Source organism: Glycine soja, chromosome 20 (genome assembly GCF_004193775.1).
Source record: "Glycine soja cultivar W05 chromosome 20, ASM419377v2, whole genome shotgun sequence".
NCBI lineage: Eukaryota > Viridiplantae > Streptophyta > Magnoliopsida > Fabales > Fabaceae > Glycine > Glycine soja.
In genome coordinates, this window is record NC_041021.1 from 26,770,244 (window position 1) to 26,792,889 (window position 22,646).

The window sequence follows — 22,646 nt, forward strand, 5'->3', positions numbered from 1 at the left end:
GAAGGCTAAGCTGGAGTTAACAATGGTCTGGCTGCTTGTTTCTCCCAAAAATGACATAGTAATAAGATTGAATTTGGTTTATAAGGTATGATGTATGAGATTGTGCGTTTGTATTAAGTGTGTTTTGTGTTATTTGTAGTTGTATAAGCATTTTGCCACGTTGATGTGTATTGGGATCCAATGTTTCTTTTTCCATAGTAACTGATGTAGCAGACGTCCATTATAATTTCAAAGTGAAAAAAAAGATTATGAGATTATGAGTTATCCATTTCATGTCAGTTATGCTAGTGAGACATTTAATTTTTTTAGAGACTAGTGTAAATTGCAGATTATTGTCAATTTGAACAGTGATTTTGTCATGTAACTAATGCAGCAGACGTCCATGATGATATTCAGAGAGAAAAAAGAGATTATGAGTTGTCCATCTCATATCAGTTTTGCTGATGAAGCATTTAATTTTTTATAGACTAGTGCAAATTCCAGAGTGTTGTCAATTTGGACTGTGATTTTTCTCATGTAATTAATGCAACAGACGTCCATGATGATTTTCAGAGTGAAAAAAGAGATTATGAGTTGTCCATTTCATGTCAATTTTACTGGTGAGACATTTAAATTTTAGAGATGTGTGCAAATTACAGAGTGCTATCAATTTGGAGTAGTAATTTGTCCCTTGTAATTAAGTCGTTAGACTTCCATGATGATTTTCAGAGTGAAAAAAGAGATTATGAGTTGTCCATTTTATGTCAGTTTTGTTGGTGAGACATAATTTTTAGAGATGTATGCAAATTGTCATGTCACTTACTGCAATAAGTGGGTAAACAGAAAATTGCTAATTTAAATTTAAAGAAAACAATTATTTCAATATGTAAACTGATAACTAAACACAGGCATAAAACACTACATGAAAAGCTCAAAGCAGAAATAACTAAGACATGAATGCAGAAATAACTAAGACATGAATGATCCATAGATTACTAATCCCGTTTGAATATTGTTTTGTGTGATGGAGACATGTTACTTCCTTCGGGCCCAGAAGAAGAGTCAGTATCACTATCATGGTTTTTGACCAAACAAGTCTCGTATTCATCTGATAAGTCCTCAAGATTGGAGGTTGAACCATATTGGTTGGTTGGTGGGTTATTATTGTGACAGATTATGGCAAATAACTCCACAAATGGTAGTGATGAATTGTTGTAAAAAATGTTGAATATTTGTTGAACATTAACATCATCTCGCAGAATAAAGATGTGTACATATATCGTTGTCCTGACTCAAATATAGGACACCGAAAGTGGAGATGTTGGATATGTTGTTGTGGGTCAATGTTTAGTTTTTGGTGAACAAGTTCAAGCAATTATGTAAAGGTTATGGCCTTGTTGACCATGAAAGTTTTTGTGTTGTTACTAACGAAGGTGATGCCCTCATTAGTATTGCAAATTTGGTCATTGTAGTAAACACAAACATATGCAGTTAGGTGACACATTGTGGTAGGGATTGAGATGAAAATTTGAAATTGTTACAAATGTCTTTAACTGTAGTGGTATTTATAGAATTTGGTTATAGTTGGGTGAGTCACTAGTTAACTGTGCATTTAGATGAATGGGTAAATGAACACTTAAGCATATTTGCAAGGATCCATAATGTGCAAATTGTAGAGTGTTGCTGGTGAGCCATTTAATTTTTTAGAGACATGTGCAAATTGCATAGTGTTGCCAATTTGGACTGTGATTTATCCCTGGTAACTGATGGAGCAGAAGTCCATTATAATTATGAGAGTGAAAAAAAATCCGAGTTGTCCATTTCATGTCAATTTTATTGGTGCGACATTTATTTGTTTAGAGACGTGTGGAAATTACAGAGAGTTGTCAATTTGGACTATGATTTATCCCTGGTAACTGATGGAGCAGAAGTCCATTATAATTATCAGAGTGAAAAAAAAACTGAGTTGTCCATGTCACGTCAGTTTTACTGGTGCGACGTTTATTTTCTTAGAGACATATGCACATTATCGAGTGTTGTCAATTTCGAATGTGATTTATCCCTGGTAACTGATGGAGCCGAAGTCCATTATAATTATCAGAGTGAAAAAAAACTGAGTCCTCCATCGTTCAACAAATGTAGTGATCAATGCAGGATCAATTTTACACTGTTTGATTAGGGCAATATGTTGGAACCCGGTACACGATAATAATGGTATAATTTGTGGTTCTGGTTCAGGTATTGTATGGTAATAGGAAGTGATTAAGTCATTAATCGTAGTACGTGAACGATGAACATGTTGATGATGCAATAGAGGTTTATGATCCATGACAATGATGTCAAATGGTAAACCGAATACAAATGATATAAAATTTGAAGTTAGGTGATGAAAATGTGGTATTGACATGCACCTCCCATCTATTTATGGTTTAAACTGCGTTCAGTTTTGAAAACACAAATACACTTAATGTAATTGTAATGCCTCGAGATTTCAAAGCACGTTAACACGATTGTGGTACTGTGACGCATCGAGATTCTAATTCATGTGAATCAATTACATTTTTGTGCATACGTTTATATCAATGGTGATAAGACAAAATCGTTACTGTTGAATCAATGGAGCTGAAGCTGTATAATTTCCTGAAATTATAATGTGTGGTGTGCACACTGTTCACCCGCATGCGTACGTTTACCGCATTAACTTGGTTCTCAAAAATTTGCATGGCCTCAACATTACACTTAATGTAATTGTAATGCCTCGAGATTCCAAATCACATTTATAATTTGTCTCTTTGTAAGGCCTCGAGATTCCAAAGCACGTTAACACGATTATGGTAGTGTGACGCACCGAGATTCTAATGCACGTGAACCATGGACCCGTGATTGATTGCATATATAAACGTACCGTATCACCCAACACTTTGCATAGTTGTGTCAAATCAAATTGTGAGAGGAAACAGAGAGGGAAAACAATGAGGTCAGAGCCTATTTGTACGTACGTTTATATCAATAGTGAAATCATTCAAAGTTCAAGTTCAAATGCAGTTTTCAGAGGTCACAAGACAAAATCATTACTCTTGAATCCAACAATGACGCTGTCAAATATAATCACCACAATACAATCATCAATTACAGGTAATGGTGTTACGCCTATAATTAATGCCCTTTGGTATTGTTGTCCTGTATATGAATTCAATGGTGAAGTTCAATATAAGGCAATTCAAATTATTGACGAAGAAGGTGTTTTGTGCATGTTTCATACATTTGTCAATATGACAAGTGTAATATGTATGGAACTTAAAGTTGATGTTCATAATTCATTATCACCTACTCAAGTTAATGACCTAAGTTGGGCCGACATGGAGCAGAAGCTGGACAATTCCCTGAAATTTGAATGAATAATTTAACATATTTTGTTGTTGTATTGCGTTGAAGTTTTTCTCAGTCTTTATTATGTAGTTGTAGTTGTTGCATGCTTTGAAGTTGTTATTTTCAATTTACTTCAATAATAATAGCCTACACATGCATGATTTCAGAGATGTAGAGCAATGTCAGACCTAACCCTCATATGCACCGACAACCCCATTAAAGTGTGGTGTTGCACACTATTCACTCACATGCGTACGTTTATCCCGTTAACATGTTTCTGAACAATTTGTGTGGCCTTAGCATGTGATGCGGAACACTGCAGTCAACAATCATGATGAAACGAACAGTCTGTCATGTATATTAATGTGTGGGGTTGCACATTGTTCACTCACATGTGTATACTATTCCGCAGTTGCACAATATTTACTCACATGCACTGAATGTCCTACCTAACCCTCCCACCTAACCCTCATAACGAACTTTGTTGCCTAACCCTCCCACCTAAACTTCCGATCTAACTCTCTTACCTAACTTTTCCACTTATCGCTCCCACCTAACCCTCATAACTAACTTTGCCACCTAACCCTCTCATCTAACCCTCGTAACTAACTTTGCCACCTAACTCTCCCACCTAACCTTTCTCAACCTATATATAATATCACCATTTGACAATAACATATCACACACAATAACTTTCTCACAAAACAAAACTCGATTTGTAACTCTCACACTATTCCCACTCATATCCCATAAGCACCACCATGGCTCCACCTAAATAAATTGTGACCATCATTTACCATAATGATCACATTGTAGACGACCCAGTTCAAGGATCGATGTACACATCTGCGAGCCCAATATTTTTTTACGTTAGTCATTCTATTACGTTTACACAATTCATTTGAAAAATTAACAATCGTCTCCCTGCTCGAGCAACTGAAAAAGTTTTTCAATTGTTATTTTGTGTCCCTATTTCATTTCATCTGGGTCATACACGTTTTATTTCAGCACAACTACTTGACAATGATGATCTCAGAGGCGCGATGGAAACAATTCTCCAGAATCCACAATTGAATTCTACCGAATTCTATGTTGTTACTAACCTTATTCCTCAATCACAACCATCGTCTCCACAACCCTCATGTCCACAACTACAATTACCGCCTCCACAACAGTTACAGTTACCGTACAACAACATAGACCTCAATAATCTAGTATCTTCATCCAACAATCTCAGCACAAGACCCCTTTGACATTTATACTTCATACACACCACTATTATTCGGAAATGATTCTTTTTTTTATGCCCAACAAACCTCCTTTGACCAACAAAACCATCCTTCATCCCCCTTTACGCCACCTTCACAGCTACCACAAACGGAAACATCAAATCGAGATGAACATCCCATTGCTAACGAAGATCCCATTATACGATTTCATGATGAAAACATGGATGATTTTAGTGAGGATCAGGATCAACATTTCTTTGATCACATTAATCACCAAAGTGATGACCAAAGCGATGACCAAAGCAGCGACACCTCCGTCACCTCCGTTGCAATATCACCAACCTAGGTGTCCAGTGACTTGAACTTTGACCACCTACTACACTACATTGATCGACACCATTTTGTTCATCAGCAACATAATGTACAACCACCAATCGGTGCACTCGAGGTTGGCATGACCTTCGATGAAAAAACACAATGTATTCGAGTAGTTAAAGAATACAACATCAGAAATCCTTTTGATTGCAGAATAATTTACTTTGACTAGAGAAGGCTAAACTTCGTGTGTAAATTGCATGAAAATGGTTGTACATGGAGCTTGGGCGCATGCAATTCAAAGAGGCATAACAAATGGATTATCAAACACGTCATAACACAAATCATCAAACCAATTGTCAAAACAAACCCAACCGTCTCCATCAAGACGTTGATTGCAGATATCAAAACGTTCATGAATTATACCCCATCCTACAAGAAGACATGGTTAGCAAAGCAAAAAGCGTTGGAGATGATTTATGGAAACTAGGAAGAATCATACGCCAAACTGCCAAAACTTTTGGGAGCTTTGCAATCTTGTGTTCCCGGGACTGTGGTCGCTGCTCAAACAGGATCCGTGTATGAGGGAGGAGAAATAGTACCGGACAAAAGATTGTTTAAACGTGTCTTTTGGTCATTTGGTCTATGCATTAATGGCTTTGCATATTGCAAACCCATAGTACAAGTAGATGGTACATGGCTTTATGGGAATATGGGAAGTATACTGGCATACTGTTGATAGATACCGCACAAGATGGAGCTAACCATATCTTCCCGATTGCCTACGCCATTGTAGAAGGGGAGACAACTTCAGCTTGGGGTTTTTTCTAGAGAATTTGAGAAGACATGTTACTCCGCAAATTAACATTTCTCTCATTTCAAACCAACACCCCTCAATTATAAGTGCCTACAACAACCCAAGTAACTTATGGGTCCAGGACACATCCCATTTCTTTTGCCTGCGCCACAATGCACAAAAGTTTCTTCGCGGTAACTCAAACTGCAAACATTTAAAGAAACCACTCATGTTAGCTGGTGAGAATCTATTTTATTTATTCGTTAAACTTTTCTTTCAATCAAATTTTATAACATAATAGATTGATTGAATATTTATAGGTTACGCATACACGGAGAAGATGCACTGGCGACATCTTGGGGATATCCGTGCGAATAAGTCAAGTGCAGCTGAATGGCTTGATCAATTACCCAAACAAAAATGGGTACAATGCTTTGATGAGGGGAAACGTTGGGGACATATGACTACCAATTTGTCGGAGTCTGTTAATTCCATGTTCAAAAACACAAGATATTGTCGGTGTCATCATTGGTTGAGGAGACGTATTTCAAGACCGCACAACTCTTTGCTAATAGAGGTCGACAAACTCAGGCAATGATCAACTTCGGCTCATAGTATTCTGAAGTCGTCTTCGATGCAATGAATAACGGTCAACAAGAATCTAATATACACATTGTAAATGAATTCGACAGACACAATCACACTTTTATTATAACAGAGACTCAATCCCCACTTCAACACCCAGACCACCTGGAAGGTTTAGAGTAATGTTACTATCCTAAGAGTGTGATTGTGGTGAATATCAGGCTAAACACTTACCGTGTTCTCACGTCATGGCTGCCTGTAAATTTGTCAATATTGATCCCATGACCTATGTGCCGATGCTATTCACTTTACAACACATTTTGCACATCTACAACAACTCCTTTGATTTACTGTCACACAAATCAATGTGGCAAGAATATGAAGGAGATCAGTGGGGTCCTGATCAAAGGAGAAAGAGGACTACAAAGGGTCGTCTCGTTTCAACTCGCATTCCTACTGAGATGGACGAAGACGAAAATGAATGGGCAAGTAGAAAAAAATGTGGACTTTGCCAGCAACATGATCATAATAGAAACAATTGTCCTAACATATCCTCATTTAAGTTTTTCCTTAGCCAAATGTAATTATTTAAATATTTTATTGTTAATGTAGTATAATGTTCTTCTATAAATAAATTGTTAAAACCTTTAGTTTTAGCATTTTTAATTAAATCTAATGACATAAACAAACTAATTATATTAAAAATTTTAAATTTTTTACTAAAATAAATATATTATTATACACAATTCTGATTTTAAAACAAATATTCACCCAAAAAATATCTTAAATAAATTAAATAATGTAACAAAAATAATTAAATTTAATAATATCATTTTCTTAATAACAAAATTAATTTAATCAATCCTTCTTAAATTAATTTAATAAATAAGTAATTTTAAAATTAATTAAAAATAATTTTATATAATATAATATTTAATTTTATAAAATTTTAATTCATAAAAAAAAAGAACAAGAAGGGAAGTCGGGGGTAGCCAAATCCGACTTCGTGAAGCATCCCTCAACTGGTGTAATTTGGGAAAAAAATATCAAAGTGATGTGTATTGGGTATTTTGAGGAGAGAGAGGGTGCTTGTTAGTAAAAAAAACCTTATAACATCTCTCTCTCTCTCTCTCTCTCTCTCTCTCTCTCTATATATATATATATATATATATATATATATATATATATATATATATATATATATATATATATAAATGAAATTGGTCACGAAAATGAGGGAAAAAATATCAAACCAGTTTGCTGTCATTACTTGTCAAAAACCACTATGGAGTTTACATTGTACATACATACCATTAAAGGAACACTTTACTGGAAGCATATGAACTATTTTTTTCACGCAGTAAATGAGGTTGGTGAAGCCATGAAGGGAAGATAATACATGTGTTCATATTTCCATTTTTTTTTATAAAATAATTATTTTTGAACTATTTATCTATGAGTAATAATTGTAGTGTTTATTTTTGAATCTTGAGTATTTACATTCTGTTGCAATCGGGGTCACTATGGGGACGGTGTAAAAATATTTAAAATGGAGTTGTCACTAATATTTTTATTTTGAGAGAAAAATTAGAAAACCTTAAAAAAATGAATGGTCTTTCAAAGCAAAGATAGATTTTGGGGTAGATGACGTGTAGAGGAGGTATTAAATATTTACTTTACTCTAAAAAAATATTTATTTTTATTTTTATTATTCTATAAAAAGAACACTTTTATCTATCTCTATAAAAAAATAAACTGCATGCACAACAATTTTAGATAGAAAACTAGTCAGTAACCCGTGCATACGCACATATCACTTAATTAACCAAACTTTAAAGATTGATGTTTATGTGAATTCAAAACTCGTGCATAAGTATGAGTCACTTGATAAAGATTACTTCAAATTAAAATTAAAATTATATAGCAGTTAGTCAGTTAGAATCAACTAAGCAAATGTCTCTTTAACAACATGATCTCATTCTATTTCTTCCCTGGTGAATCCCATAGCTAAAGGTTGATGTTTATGTGAATTTAAAACCCGGGCATAAGTATAGGTCACTTGATAAAGGAAACTTCAAATTAAAATTAAAATTATATAGCAATTAGTCAGTTAGAATCAACTAAGCAAATGTCTCTTTAACAACATGATCTCATTCTAATTCTTCCCTGGTCAATTCCCATAGCTAGCAGCAAAGGTTGTTTAGCACAATATAATGAATATCATCCCCTGCAAGGATAAAGAAGGACAATTGAAAATTTATCAAAATCGTGTCTGCAATATAATGAATATCATCACGAATGAAAAAATTATTATAGATGTAGATATACATCAACATCTTCATATTAGAAAATAGAATACTAAAATTAGTATTCAATATCAGGAAAAAAAAACGGCTTCTAACACCTTGAATTCAGTCACTATTACTTAACTTGACACCCCTAACATACTAAAATTTAAAATCATGCAGAGGTACTTGTTCCCTTGAATCATTGGCTGACTTATATATTGTCTCTAATGTGCTAACCATGTCAATTAGAGTAACATAAGTTCTATGCAATGAATATTTAATGGATCTCCAAGAGTTTTAGCAACAAAATTTTAAAATTAGTTACCTTACTCAATGGTATGGTTATATGGCAGAATTTTGGTGTTCAAAATTATTATATTAGATTAGATGAGCAAATATTTAGTATTGATTTCTCAAATATCATTTCTCTTTTCAAATAGAAATTAAATCCATAAAATGTATTTATATTAGTTTTTAATTTGTGAATTGTGGGTTGGGTGAACTTGCCTTGTAACCTCTTCGTGCCATAGTGACAACAAAAATAGTGAGATAGCCATTGGTGAGTCCCAAGGAGGTGCCAACAACATTGCATTGAATAGATGCTATGAAATTAATTTCAATATATACATAAGAAAATACAATTAGGGTTATGCAAACCTACCTATTTGAAGCTATTATTCTTTTCTTTCCTTACAAAGAAGTTGAACGACAAAAGCAGTCCAAGATTATATAAAAAAAATGGCCTAACTTAATGACAAAATTCAAAATTAGATAATCTCAATTATCAGGAGACATGACATTCTAGAGTCTAGAAAAGATGAAAAACAAATGCATCAGAGCATGTGCACTCAGAATGCTTTTATCAAATAAGCACACTACCCTGTCAATCATAGCATAATCAGATATCACCAACTGAAACTGAGCAAGAATCAGGTTTAAATTAAATGCTTAAAAAATATAAAGCAAAGAATTAAGATAGGTAGAATTTAAATAATGCAGGAAAAAATGGTGGACAACTAAATTGAATTAAAGCTAGCAGCAAACAATAAGCATGAGAGAAGGTTAAAACCTCAAACAAAGCCTCAACCAGCATGATTATTCTTGAAATACTTGCTTGAGTGCTAGATTCCTCAGCCATTGGGGAAGACTCACATGTTTAAGAGTAAATTAAATTAATTTCAATATATAAATTAATACAATAAGGGTACCAACAACATTGCTTGAATAGATGTTATGAAATTAATTTCAATATATACATAAGAAAATACAATTAGGGTACTGCAAACCTACCTTTGAAGCTATTCTTCTTTTCTTTCCCTACAAAGAAGTTGAACGACAAAAGCAGTCCAAGATTATATAAAAAAATGGCCTAACTTAATGACAAAATTCAAAATTAGATAATCTCAATTATCAGGAGACATGACATTCTAGAGTCTAGAAAAGATGAAAAACAAATGCATCAGAGCATGTGCACTCAGAATGCTTTTATCCAATAAGCACACTACCCTGTCAATGGTATCATAATTAGATATCACCGACTGAAACTCGACAAGAATCAAGTTTAAATTAAATGCTTAAAAAATATAAAGCAAAAAATTAAGATGAGTAGAATTTAAATAATGCAGGAAAAAATGGTGGACAACTAAATTGAATTAAAGCTAGCAGCAAACAGTAAGTATGAGAGAAGGTTAAAGCCTCAACTGCTGGAGAAGTTGCACCATTAGATCCTCCAATTTCCTAAAACATGACTTAATAATAATAATAATAATAATAATAATAATAATAATAATAATAATAATAATAATAATAATAATAAAGAACAATAAATCTCGAAAATAGGAATGTGTTACTTCCCAATTCTTGACTTGAGAAACCAGCAAAAAACACAGGAACTTGAAATCCACTTCAGATTTCCGACAGGAAATCTTCTCTGCTTCAAGCAATGTTGCCTCTTTTGACTCAGTCATTTCAAAAGCTTTCTTATCTTTTTCTAGTGATTAAGCTAAAGAAAGAAACTTACAACCTCAAAAATCAAAAGGATAAATCAAAATAAAATTTTAAAAAGTGATTACTTGAGTTCGATTATCTTTATAAGATTATTTTGCTTGTGATGTGATTCAGACTCAGAAGAACATGAAACATTAGCATTAAGTGGAATGGCGATGGAATTAAATGATGTATTTTGTAGATGAACTGGATTAGAAGACTGAAGGAACCATGGACCATTACCGGATTGGAAAATGGTTATAAAGTAACCATGGACCATTACCGGATGAAGGTGTTATCTCAGCCACAGATGACACAGGCTCAATAGGAGTTTTCTCCACTACAGTGTTTATTGACTTGGCTATCTGCAAATGGAAGATAATGTTGATTTACCTGTATTGATATACTTTCTTTGCAAACAAAAGTTATATTATGCTTACAGATTTCTACCACAACAAAACATCTTACTTGTGTCTTCAAGTTCTTATTTGTAGTCTCCAAAGACTCATACTCTTTCAAAGCCAATTCTTTCTCCTTTTTGTCAGAAATGCCACAAAATGAGATATCGTGAATGATCAGGTAAACATCAAACGAGATTAAATAAATTGAGAAATTATAAATATCTTAAATAGATGTTTTGTACAAATAAGTGCAACAAAATAAAGAGGAAGTGGAAAAGGAAAATGTTAATAAGATATCAAATAAGAGATAGTACCATACCCTCTTTAGGTTTTCATTCTCTGCCACCAAAGTGGCAGCTTTTCTAGTTAACTCCTCACACAGAGCCTGAAACATTTTTATATATGCATACATAAAAAGGGGCTAAAAAATTCAATGAGAGATCAATCAACCAGAACAAATAAACAGCTCAAAAAGAATCAAAGTTTTTTTTTTCATAATAGTTCTTTTTAAATATCAGGTTTATTTTAAATTTATCATTCACATAAGTAATATGGAATTGAAATCTGCAATAACCTTTACTTATAATTCATAATTTAACTATAGATTCAAGAACCTTTTGGTTGAGTTAAAAATATGTTGCTATACATAATAATATAGAAATGGAACTCCTAATATGAAAGTTTTGCTTCAAAGATCTTGCCAATAAAAATGATAGATTTGATATCTTATTGGCATAACATGTATTGCCAATTAATATTATTAATTCAAACTAAAAAATTAGCAGAATGTGAATGAGAAGTCTAAAGGAGAAAGAAAGAAACGGAACACAGGACATGATAAAAAAATAGTATTGTAAAGTGCAAAGGAATAGAGGTCAACAAAAATTCCGTTTTGCCTGCCTAACTCTCAAGACAATCAAAATAAGGCTTGTTATAGTTATCATGCACTATTAACAACATGCTTAATCCTCTATCCTGCTACAGGGTGCTATTGACTATTTGTCAACTTCTGTATTTTGGGACACGAAGGAGGAGTCAAGTTGTTTGTAACCAAATTTTTGTTCTGACTGCCTAGCTCTTAATACAATCCTAAAAGCTTTACTAAGAATATGGTAGCTTTGGTTGATTAGCCAAATGACAAACATCACATGTTTCATTGATAAACTTTGGAATACAGGGGAATTGTTGATGCAAAACATTTAAACAATTTTCATACAAATGTCCTAATCTAAAATGCCAAATGTTGGAATTGGTGACTGGAGTTGTGGTGATGTTGTTCATGTAAGATGGTCTAGTTGGAGGAACTGTGTTATGTTTGCTGATGGTGAGGTGATAAAGACCCTCTACAATTTAGGCAAGCCAATCATCTTCAAGCAGCTCATTCCCTGAATATTGCAAACATTGAAAAAGTTATTGAGTATGGAAGAGTGAAAATTAATTTTGAAATGGATATGAGGTTAAAATTAAACTTAGGCACATAGAGAACATCATGGATAACAAATGTGATGTAATCAAAGACCATTAGGAAGACCAATGTGTATAGGTTTTATTTTAAAATAGACTTAACACACTACCACATGGGCTTTGATCATAACTGAGAACTGAGGCATTCATTTAATGAGAGGTCCATTTACTATACTACAGTATAGGAGTCCGTGTTATTAAAGGGAGGGAGGAGGATGCAAAAGAAAAGAGAAAGCTGAAGTGTCAGTTTTGGCGTGCACAACTCAGCAACGTGCACCCCAGAAATTGAATGGTCTCTGCACACTTTCTCACTTCAAATCAAAGACCAAAATGCATTAGGAAAAAAGTGCCAATCTTCTCTTCCTGAAGGCTGCTAAAACTACTATAATACTTTGTCATTTAGTGTACTTAGAGTTACTTAGATACACAGATGCATCAGAAAAAAAAAAGAAGAAGAAAGAAACCATATCAACTCATTCTCTGATTGATTGTCTTTTTTTCTTTCTTTTTTGTTTTACTTTTTCTTTTCTTGTTTTTCTCCTTCATCAGCTTCTGCCTCTGTTGAATGTTGAAATTTGAAACTCAGTTTGGTGCTCCTCCTGACTCCCTACATACACAAACAAACACACTGTCATGCACTGCAACAACACCTGTTGCACTGCACCATTTGTCTTGTCCATCTTCTATTGAACTCCCACTGTGTGTGACTCTCTCCACAAAGTCTCCTTAATCACATAAAAGCTCCTTGAAGAATAAAGTACATCAGGGGAAATCAAGACTTATAGGAACTGTAAATTCATTCAATTACCACCTTCAAAACAAACTATAGGAACTAATGAAAGAACTTGTTGGGAGAACGCATATGATGCTTATCAACTTATGTATGTTTGAAAAAATAAAAGGAACAATAGCAGCAACACATGAACAAAAGTAATTCACATCACAGCTAAAAATATGTAATAAACAACAATGTGTATATTAAAAAGAATACATAACATAATCTCACCTAACATTGTTTCCATCAGTTTGAAAGGTATCAAGCTTAGAACCAAGCTTCATGAACTTTAGATAATTGTGTGGAATAAGCGGAGACATTTGAAACATGTTTGTTGGAGAACAACAATAAAACGTTGATATTATGCTGGTGCGACATTCAAACTTAGTCCAAATGAATCTTCCTCATTTCCATTGTTTTTTGTTGCTTCATGGACTGCATTTGCAGCGATGTTGTTAGCAGCAGCTCCACTGGATGCATGATTATGGTATCCTGGCCTTTCGGGATAGCGAGGATGCCTAAGAGGTTGTCCATGCTTGCTGTAACAAACGCCCACAGTGTGACTTGTGTGTCCACTCTTTGTTTGAGCCTTGATTTCCACTGTTGTGAGTGGGATTTCCCTTAGCACCATCATAAGAAACTCCTTTTCCTTTGTTAGAAAAGTGACGTTTCTCAGCAGCATTGGCAAAGCTATTTTGCTCCTCCACAATAGCTTGTCCTGGTAGTTGTTGCCTTTCATATTGAATGACCATAGAGAAGACTCTATTGGTTGAAGGCAGTGGTTCCATGAGAAACAGAAAAATGCTCAGCAAGTCCTTTAAGGAATCGAATAATGAAATCCTAGTCGTGGTAGACTTTGGCTGAGCATGTGCATGCATGGAATCATGGGACGGTAATTGTTGAGTTCCTCCCAAATTCACTTTAGTTTTGTGTAGTAATCTGTTACAGTGTGTGATCCTTGCTTGAGTCCATAAACTTCCTCTTGAAGTTCTACAATACGAAGCAAATCTCCTTGGGAAAATCGTTCCATATATTAATAGCACGATCAAAGTATAAAACACTTTTTGATATTAACTGAGACAATGAATTCAAAAGCCAAGACATAATATGTACCTGCATTTCTGGTGTTGCTAGACAATTGGTGGTAAGAAAAAGGCAATGTGGCATTTGAGGAAGCCTTATCTACCAACAAAGACTCTGACTTTGGAGAAGAGAAGCTCAACATTTGTGATTGGTGATGATGGCCATCAGAGAAAAGGGTAGCATTAGATCTCAACAAAGAGTTGTTTCATTCGTGGACCCTGAAATATAAATGGCAGGGAAGATTTGAAGATGTTGCTCTAAAAAAATTGATAAGAACATATATAATCAATGAATCTGAAACTCCCAGGAAACTTGAGCAACATTAATCAAAATCATTGTCTTGAAACAAAACACCAATGAAATCCCGATAAAATATCCAATCCCAATTTTGATACTGAATATGAATAGCATCAGTAATTATGAATTGGAAACCCATAATTTTCAAAAAGAAACAAAGATAGCAGAGTAAGCTACAACATTGTCAATATCGCATTCAAATGCAGATGATATAAAAATCATACCTCACCAACATACTTTTGCACAAACTCAGATCCCACAACCCTGCATAAGCATAAAAAAATCATGTATAAATAAATTGGTGGACTGAGAAATCGCATACCCATCATCAGGTTCCTCGGAAAATAGGTGCCAGCTACCCTGCTTACCATGACCTTCAGAAAAAATTCAAACCAAAAAATTATCCTTTTAAACCTATTTGGCAATAAATAAATAATTCTTATCCACCAAAATCTATAACAATAGCTTGAATCAAGGAAGTACACATGTTAAAATTTATAATAAATTCATTTAGATAATTTCCAAGAAAAAACAAAGGAAACAATATAGGATCTTGATGATCACAAATATTTTGACAAAAAGGCAGAATCTAAAATAGTGAAAATAAAACATAAAAGAAAGCATTTATGCATGTTCCATAAAAACGAACAGAGCCCCCTAAGAAGGAAGAGAGAGAAGAGTACCGTAATTGTGTCAATAGTGACCTCTCCATCAAGCAAATTTTTTCTTCCATCATCATTTCTTGTGTATGCAAAATAATCTACTGCAAAATAACAAGAGAAGAATCCCGTGACTCAACCACAAAAATAAAATAAAGAAGAGACGGGAAATTATTACTTTGGGATCATTCCCTGTGATTCCAAAATAATCTGCAACAGGCTTTCCTGCATCTTCATTATTCGATTCCACATGAATAAAGATCACCTGAAACAGATCGGGGCACAACAGAAATACATTATTGAAGAATAAAAACAAAACTTTTCTTCGACTTGGGAAAAGTGTTGGAGAGAAAGTTGGAGGTTGGTTTGTGAATAGCTTGGGATTGAAGAATTTGAAGGTTGGTTCGTGATAACTGCAGAAGCTAGATTCAATTCGAGGATGAGAAAAGAGGGCAAAATGGAAGATTGGAGAGTGGTGAGTGGTGAGGTGGAGGGGAAAAACCACACGTTTGAGATGAAGACAGAGCAAAGTGAAACGTGTCAACAAATGAAGAAATCCAAAATCCACGCGTCAACAAATGAAGAAGGCCAAAATGCACGACAAAATGACCAAAAGACCAACAAATTGGACAAGTGTCATCAGCTGGACCACAGACACATTAATAATTTTCTTATGCTTCTCTTTTATAATATAGGATATAAATAACTATTATATAAAATTTTATATGTATTTTAAGTAACATTCAGGATTATTACTCAATTAATGTCACAAACCATATAGCATGAGTTAAAAGAATTATTTTTATTTGAAACCACTGTGAATGAATTAAACTCTGAAACAAATATTTTTTTTTTACGTTTTTCATTATAATTTTTATTTTTATATTCCAAACTAAAAAAAGATAAAATGAAAAAAAAACTGAGTGATTATGAGGAAGTCACTACGAACTTATGTAAACTAAATACACAATTTTTTTTAACTAGTAAAATCACAATTTTCTTCCTTTTTTCCACATAAACATTACTTTTTAATATGTTAATCTTAAAAATAAAAAAAGAAGTTAACAGGGTCTACATACATGATTAAAAAAATATGAAACAATGCCATAAGAAGAAAACATGTGAGATGCAATACATGCACAAGAATCAATGCCAATAGCAATAAAGGAAAATCAACAAATGATAAAAAGAAAAGACATAAGGGACCATAAAAAAATTAGACCATGTGAACTTTATAAAATTTTGTCATTACTGATAAATTAGAAACGAACAAAACAAAAAAGGATGAATGCTCAGTCAGATATCTTTAACGCGGCTACGAGTGTTGCTTTGTAACTGCATCATCTCATATCAAATATTTTCAAATATTTTTTTCTATTTTTTTTTAAAATATTCCAAAAAATAAAATTGTACCTAGATAAAATTGGATATTCACATTTGTCCCTTGACCCTCCTTATAATGAAGTTTTTAAGATGATGAAGTTTTAAAGATTATTATGATAAGAAAGAAGTAAATCAATTTTATTCAGAAACACAAAATTGTACCCAAATAAAATTGATATTCACAATTTCCCCTCCTTACTATTTCTTATCAATAATCTAAATAATGAAGTTTTTAAGATGATTATGGTAAGAAATGCGTAAAGAAGTGAATCAAATTTATTCGGGAACCCAATACATTTGCCAAATGCCTGATGCTAGTCGGACTGTGGACTTGAATGTGGTTTCTAGGTTGGTGCTAGGCTTTTATGCAAGTGTTAGGTCGGTGCTGACTGCTGGGTTTTTATGCAAGTGCCAAGTTAGGTTTGGGTTTCTATGCAAGTGCCAGGTCGGTGTTGGGTTTTTATTCAAGTGCCAGGTCGGTACTGGTTTCGGGCTTAAGATGTAGGTGTTGGTGTCGGTTCCGGGCTTAGGATGTATATCCCAGTGTTGGTGCCGTTGCTAGTTCTGTGCTTTGAATGCTGGTGTCGATGCTGGTTTGGGGGCTTAAATGCAGGTGCTAGTGCTGGTTCTGGGCTTGATGCAGGGTGGCGCGGTTGGTTCCAGGCTTGGTGTGGGGTGGCAATGTTGGTTCTGGGCTTGAGGTAGGGTGCCGGTGCTGGTTCAGGACTTTGAATGCTGGGTTCGGGCTTAAATGAAAGTGCTAGTGCTGGTTCTGGGCTTGATGCAGGGTGACGGTGTTGGTTCGGGCTTGGTGCAGGGTGGCGACGTTGGTTCTAGGCTTGAGGATGGGTGCCTGCTGGTTTCGAGCTTTATTGGTGCTGGTGCTAGTTCCGGGCTTGACACAGAGTGACAATGTTGGTTTCGAGATTAAATGAAGGTGTCGATGTTGGTTCTGGGCTTTGATGTTATCAAAGACTAGATGCAATGCAATGATACGATGTCATCAAATATTAAAGCTTATTAGACTAAGCTTGATTATATGATGTAAAATGTCATGAAACATTAAAATGTATCAGACTAGACTTATCACATTTGCTTGCATTTTCTCAAAAGGATTCATAATCCTCATCCCCTACGGTATCACGCGCGCCAAGATTCATGGATGAGTAAAACTTTATTTAACTTGGCCGCTTTTAAGTGGCATTGGGTTATCTGTAAATTACTACAAACTTTTGTGAGTAAATGCAACATCATCTTGTTGGCTGCGCTTTGTGTCATTTATTGAGAATTGAGCATACCACGACTTTAAAGCTCATCAAAGTAACTGTAATGCTTTGAAATTGAATGTTAACATATATTAACTTTCAAAATATTACTGTCAAAGATGCAAAATAAATTGGTAACTAATGAAGGGAACAAGACAATTTTATTCAATATAATATGGATATATTTACAAGGACAATTGTACAATAAACTTAGCTGAAACAATGGCAACATAAGTATAGGACTTTTGTTGCAACAGCGATGCTTTAAGATGATATTGCTAGTAACACAGGTCAATTGCTTTGACTACTCACCAATAAGCTTCAAAGGAGAATACACTTGTATAAATCATTTGGCCCAATCTTCTCAATATTTACACAATTTGCCGCAACTCGGGATGATAAACACGCCATTTATCCCAGTTTCAATTTTTTCTGAGTTATTTTTTCGAGTTTTCAACTCAGTGGATTAAAACCCTTTCAACTTAACTAGCCTTCTTTATTTTTATGCTCTAAGTTTTGCCTAGATTGTCCTTTCATGTTTCCAGTCTAGCTAGCTTTTTTTTTTTGTGCTCTAATTTTTTCTTAGATCGCTCTTTTGGCTTTTCAAATCTGCATTATTTTAAAAATATCAAATGGAAACAAACAAAGGCATAAAATAAGATAAAGAATTTTGAGAAGAGAAAAGAACGGAAATATTTATTGGACCATTCAAAATGCATTTTTATTGATGATATATTGGAAGGAAACATGAGCCCTTTTTTGACAAAGGAAATGTCCTAAAGCCTTGGCCAGAGTAATAGGATTGACATTACAAAATTACTTTAAATTTGAATTGAAACCCATGAGAAGCTCAATATTCTCCCAATTACAGCATTGGGTGGGCAAGCGTGAACCCAATTGACATGTTTATCCTTGAAAATGTCTTGTTTAGCAGCAACTACCAAGCTTGGAAACTCAAACCAGAAGTTTTCCCGTGGATCATGCAGAGGGACCTGTTAGACCCTAATTTCGTCCGTGGATGATCATTTGTTAAAGTTTTGATTCTTGTTAGTCGAATTGAGCTGCTTAACACCAGTTGCCCTACAATTCGAAAGGTTTTTTGACATTTCGGAAAAGAATACGAAAAATACCCAAAAGGGAGGACAAAAGGGTCATTTGGAAGCTTTTTCAGACCCCTAGCTCGCCCAGGCTAGCCTCTCGCTCACCTGGCCCCCTAGAAGGCTTAGGGGTGAAGTAAACAGCTCACTTAGGCGAGCAAGGTTACTTTAGGTTGAAGCAACAACTCGCTTGGGCGAGCTGCTGATCAACCTTCTCCTCTCATTTCTTATAAATATGCGTGAGGGGGCTCAAGGAATGGGTTCAGACTTTCAACATTGAAAGGATTTAGTGAAATTAAGGAGAAGAAGAAAAAACGAGGCCGAGGCGTTTCTGAATTTCATCCGTGATCGATTCCTACATCGTTCTTCGTTCATCAACCAGTTAGTTTTTATTTTAAAGTTTTGAATTCGCTCTATGCACCCTTGAGGTCCCTTTTGTTGCTTTGCACATCTTCATCTTCATCTTCATTCTTCTACCATTAGTGATCTCATTTCTTTGTGTAAAGCAAGTTTTGACCCATCGTTTGTGTCGTAATCTCATTTTATCATTGTAAAGCAAGTTTTGACCAATCGTTTGTGCCGTAATCTCATTTTATTATTGTAAAATAAAGTTTCAACCGATCATTTACTTCACAAGTCATCTTTTAATGAGATTGAAAGTAAATAAGTGAAGCCAAAGTTAAAACCAACACATAACCAAGCTTTTATCCATAAAAATCACTTAAATCCGTTAAAGGTCCAACGCCTTAATGGTCTCTTTTACTTTTATTGGTTAAAATGAACCTTTCCAAAGTTTAAAATCAACTCTACGCATAACTTTCTTGCTTTGAAAGAATTACGTAGGTCTGAGTTCCTTATCGCACTTGAGGATACGTAGGAGTAAGGGCCACACTCTTGTTGACCCAAAAAGTAAAAAACATAAAAAAGGGATAGTATAATAAATATTGAAGTCATTATTTTGCACACTTGATTGAAGGATGTTGTCCCTTGTGACGGACGCGTGGGGTGCTAATACCTTCCTCACACGTAAACTACTCTCGAACCTTTATTCTTAAAATTCGTAGATCCCTTTTTGGTTTTTTCTAATGTTTTCCTCGAATAAATGTTGGTGGCGACTCCCGCGAATTTTCTTTTTAGGAAGACACACCCTTGAGTCTCGCCTCACCTTCCCGCCGAAGGGTAGGTTGTGACAGTTGGTGACTCCATTAGGGATTTTTTTTTGGAGAGTTAAGCCATTTAATCTATGTGCAATATTTATCATGACTTCCTTTTTGTTTTGTTTCCCTTTCTTTCTTTTATGTTCCTGTGTTCATATAACTTTTTCGATGCTTTTTCGTGTGGTTGTTTTACTTATTACATGCATGTTTATAAATACTTGTTTATACACACATGGCACATACACCTTTGCACACACGGCGAGTTATTAGGGCCCTATACTCAGGTCCATGGAAGCATAGGAAGTGGAGATTGATCTGTGGTCATGTTGAGTCTCCGACTCGCTTGATGATAGTAAAACCTCATCTAAAGTTTTTCTCTTTGATGATACGTTGTCGCTGGTAGTCCCTACCGCCACAATGCTTGATATCAAAGAGGATGATATCTCTAGAAACCTTTGAAAGATATGTGCGACCACCTTTGGGGTTATCACTAAGTAGCAAACCTTTAGTCCCTCCCATTAGGTTCCTAAAATAGGGGCACAGAACAAACACACTATGTTTTGTTTCCTCGATATAGCCATGCATATCTTTGTGATGTCATGATTGTGTGCGTCTTTTCCGTGTTTGTCATGTCGTTATGTCAGTTTAGTGTTATTTTATTGTGTCACCATGTTTTTCTTTGTGCTACCAACCACATGCTCTCACGCATGCATACCCATGGCGTGTCCTCACTCATGCATTACATTCGTCTTGTCACGGGAAGTCAGAAGGTTCGCGTCACCTTCTTAAATTGTCATGCATTGGGCATCATGGTGATGTCTACACACAAATCATGATACCCGATGCATTGTAGGTAAGAAGGGACGTTCTTTCAAATTCTTGCGTCCATAGATAAACACGTTTTGTCATACATAGCATAAACATCCCCTCATTGCATTCATCATATATTTTCTATGATAAGATGTTGAAGTATTGATCAGCAGAATTTTCATTCTAGCAAACATGGGGTCGAACCAAGCACCCTCTTTTAAGAAAAGGTTCTATCATGTCAAAGCCAAAAGCTTAGAGGTAGCCAGCTTACGAGAGCTAGGGCAACGAATGTATCAAGTCTGACATCAAGCCTACCACAAAACATATGGAAAAATCGAGGATCTGGCTATGATAGAAGTTTTTGTTGAAGCCATCGCCTCCCTCGCTCAGTACTATGACCAGCCGCTAAGGTGTTTTCCATTTGGGGACTTTCAGTTGGTACCAACCGTAGAAGAGTTTGAAGGGATATTGGGATGCCCGTTAGGAGGAAGGAAGCCGTATCTATTTTCTGGGTTATACCCCTCCATGGCAAGAATAGCCAAAGTGGTCAAGATCTCGGCAGAAGAGCTAGACCGAGCTAAACAAAATAGAAATGGGGTGGTTGGAATACCAAGGAAGCACTTGGAAGAGAAAGCAAAAGCTTTGGCAGATCAAGGAGAGTGGACTTCATTCATTGATGTTTTAGCATTATTGGTGTTTGGGATCGTCCTTTTTCCAAATGTGGATGGGCTAGTGGATCTAGTGGCGATCGATGCTTTTCTTGCTTATCACCACAACAAGGAAAGTCCGGTCGTTGCTGTTTTGGCTGATGCTTATGACACATTTGACCGGAGATGTGAGAAGAGCAGTGAGAATTGTCTATTGCACACCCGCTCTTTATTTATGGCTGGTCTCTCACATTTTTCATCATGAAAGCAGACTTGTCTGTCCCCTACAAAGTCATTGCATGTGTGTCGAGAAAGGGAAAGCAAATTGGGAAGAATTCTTGACAGGTATGGTAGGGGTGTCCATTAATTGGTTCCCCCGATGGAAGGAAGGAGGGGCCGGAGTTTTGTGCTTATGTGAAGGGTTCCTAAACATCCCCTTGATGGGAACAAGGTGTTGTATTAATTATAATCCCATGCTGGCCATAAGACAACTAGGCTACCCTATGAAAGGGGCGTCGTCGGAAGAGAGTATTGCGCCTTTCATTGCATGAGGTTTCAATGAAGGCAATGCAAAAATGCTGCAAAGAGTCCGAAAAGCGTGGAATGTGGTGCAAAGAAAGGATAAGGAGCTTTAAGGAAGCGGTAACAGTGTTATTGGCGGCTATCATAAATGGTTGAAGGCTCGGACGCAAGGGCTAACTTGGCTCTTGTGAAGCTAAGGATTTCAAGTGGGGAAGAAGCTGAAGTCCCTAAGGAGAGCGAAGAAGTGCAAACCTTGAAAGTGGAACTTGAAAGAACGCGAGTGGTCAAGGAAAAGTTCAAGACGACAGCCATCAGGGTCAGGAAAGAGTGTGACAAGCAGAGAGATGTCAATGCGGCCACAGTCGAAGCGTTAGAGCGAGAAATGAAGAGGGCCCGAAAAGAAGAATGGGGCTGAAACAAGTTCCGAGGGGCTTTATGGGGCAGCAACAGTGAACTCAAGCTTCGAAGGGCCGAAAGGGACGAGTCAATGGTGGAAAATATGGTATTAGAGGACAAGTTGAAGGCTTGTCAAAGGTCGA

At 35.5% G+C, this 22,646-nt stretch overlaps 2 long non-coding RNA genes across 5 annotated transcripts; both read right to left on the reverse strand.

Annotated features, from left to right (window-relative positions):
- Positions 1 to 8,506: 8,506 nt before the first annotated feature.
- On the reverse strand, positions 8,507 to 11,418 carry LOC114403023. Its single transcript, XR_003664569.1, has 3 exons — positions 11,268 to 11,418; positions 11,016 to 11,081; positions 8,507 to 10,912 (listed from the first exon to the last, which is right to left on the reverse strand). It is a non-coding gene; the product is annotated as an uncharacterized LOC114403023 (long non-coding RNA).
- A 401-nt stretch (positions 11,419 to 11,819) lies between these two features.
- On the reverse strand, positions 11,820 to 15,696 carry LOC114402830. 4 transcript variants are annotated; one of them, XR_003664528.1, is made up of 7 exons: positions 15,405 to 15,696; positions 15,251 to 15,330; positions 14,792 to 14,941; positions 14,301 to 14,488; positions 13,419 to 14,198; positions 12,877 to 13,019; positions 11,820 to 12,333 (listed from the first exon to the last, which is right to left on the reverse strand). It is a non-coding gene; the product is annotated as an uncharacterized LOC114402830 (long non-coding RNA). The 4 variants fall into 4 exon arrangements; XR_003664530.1 differs by having other exon boundaries at positions 13,419 to 14,177; positions 15,251 to 15,696; XR_003664527.1 differs by having other exon boundaries at positions 15,251 to 15,696.
- Between the last annotated feature and the right edge of the window lie 6,950 nt (positions 15,697 to 22,646).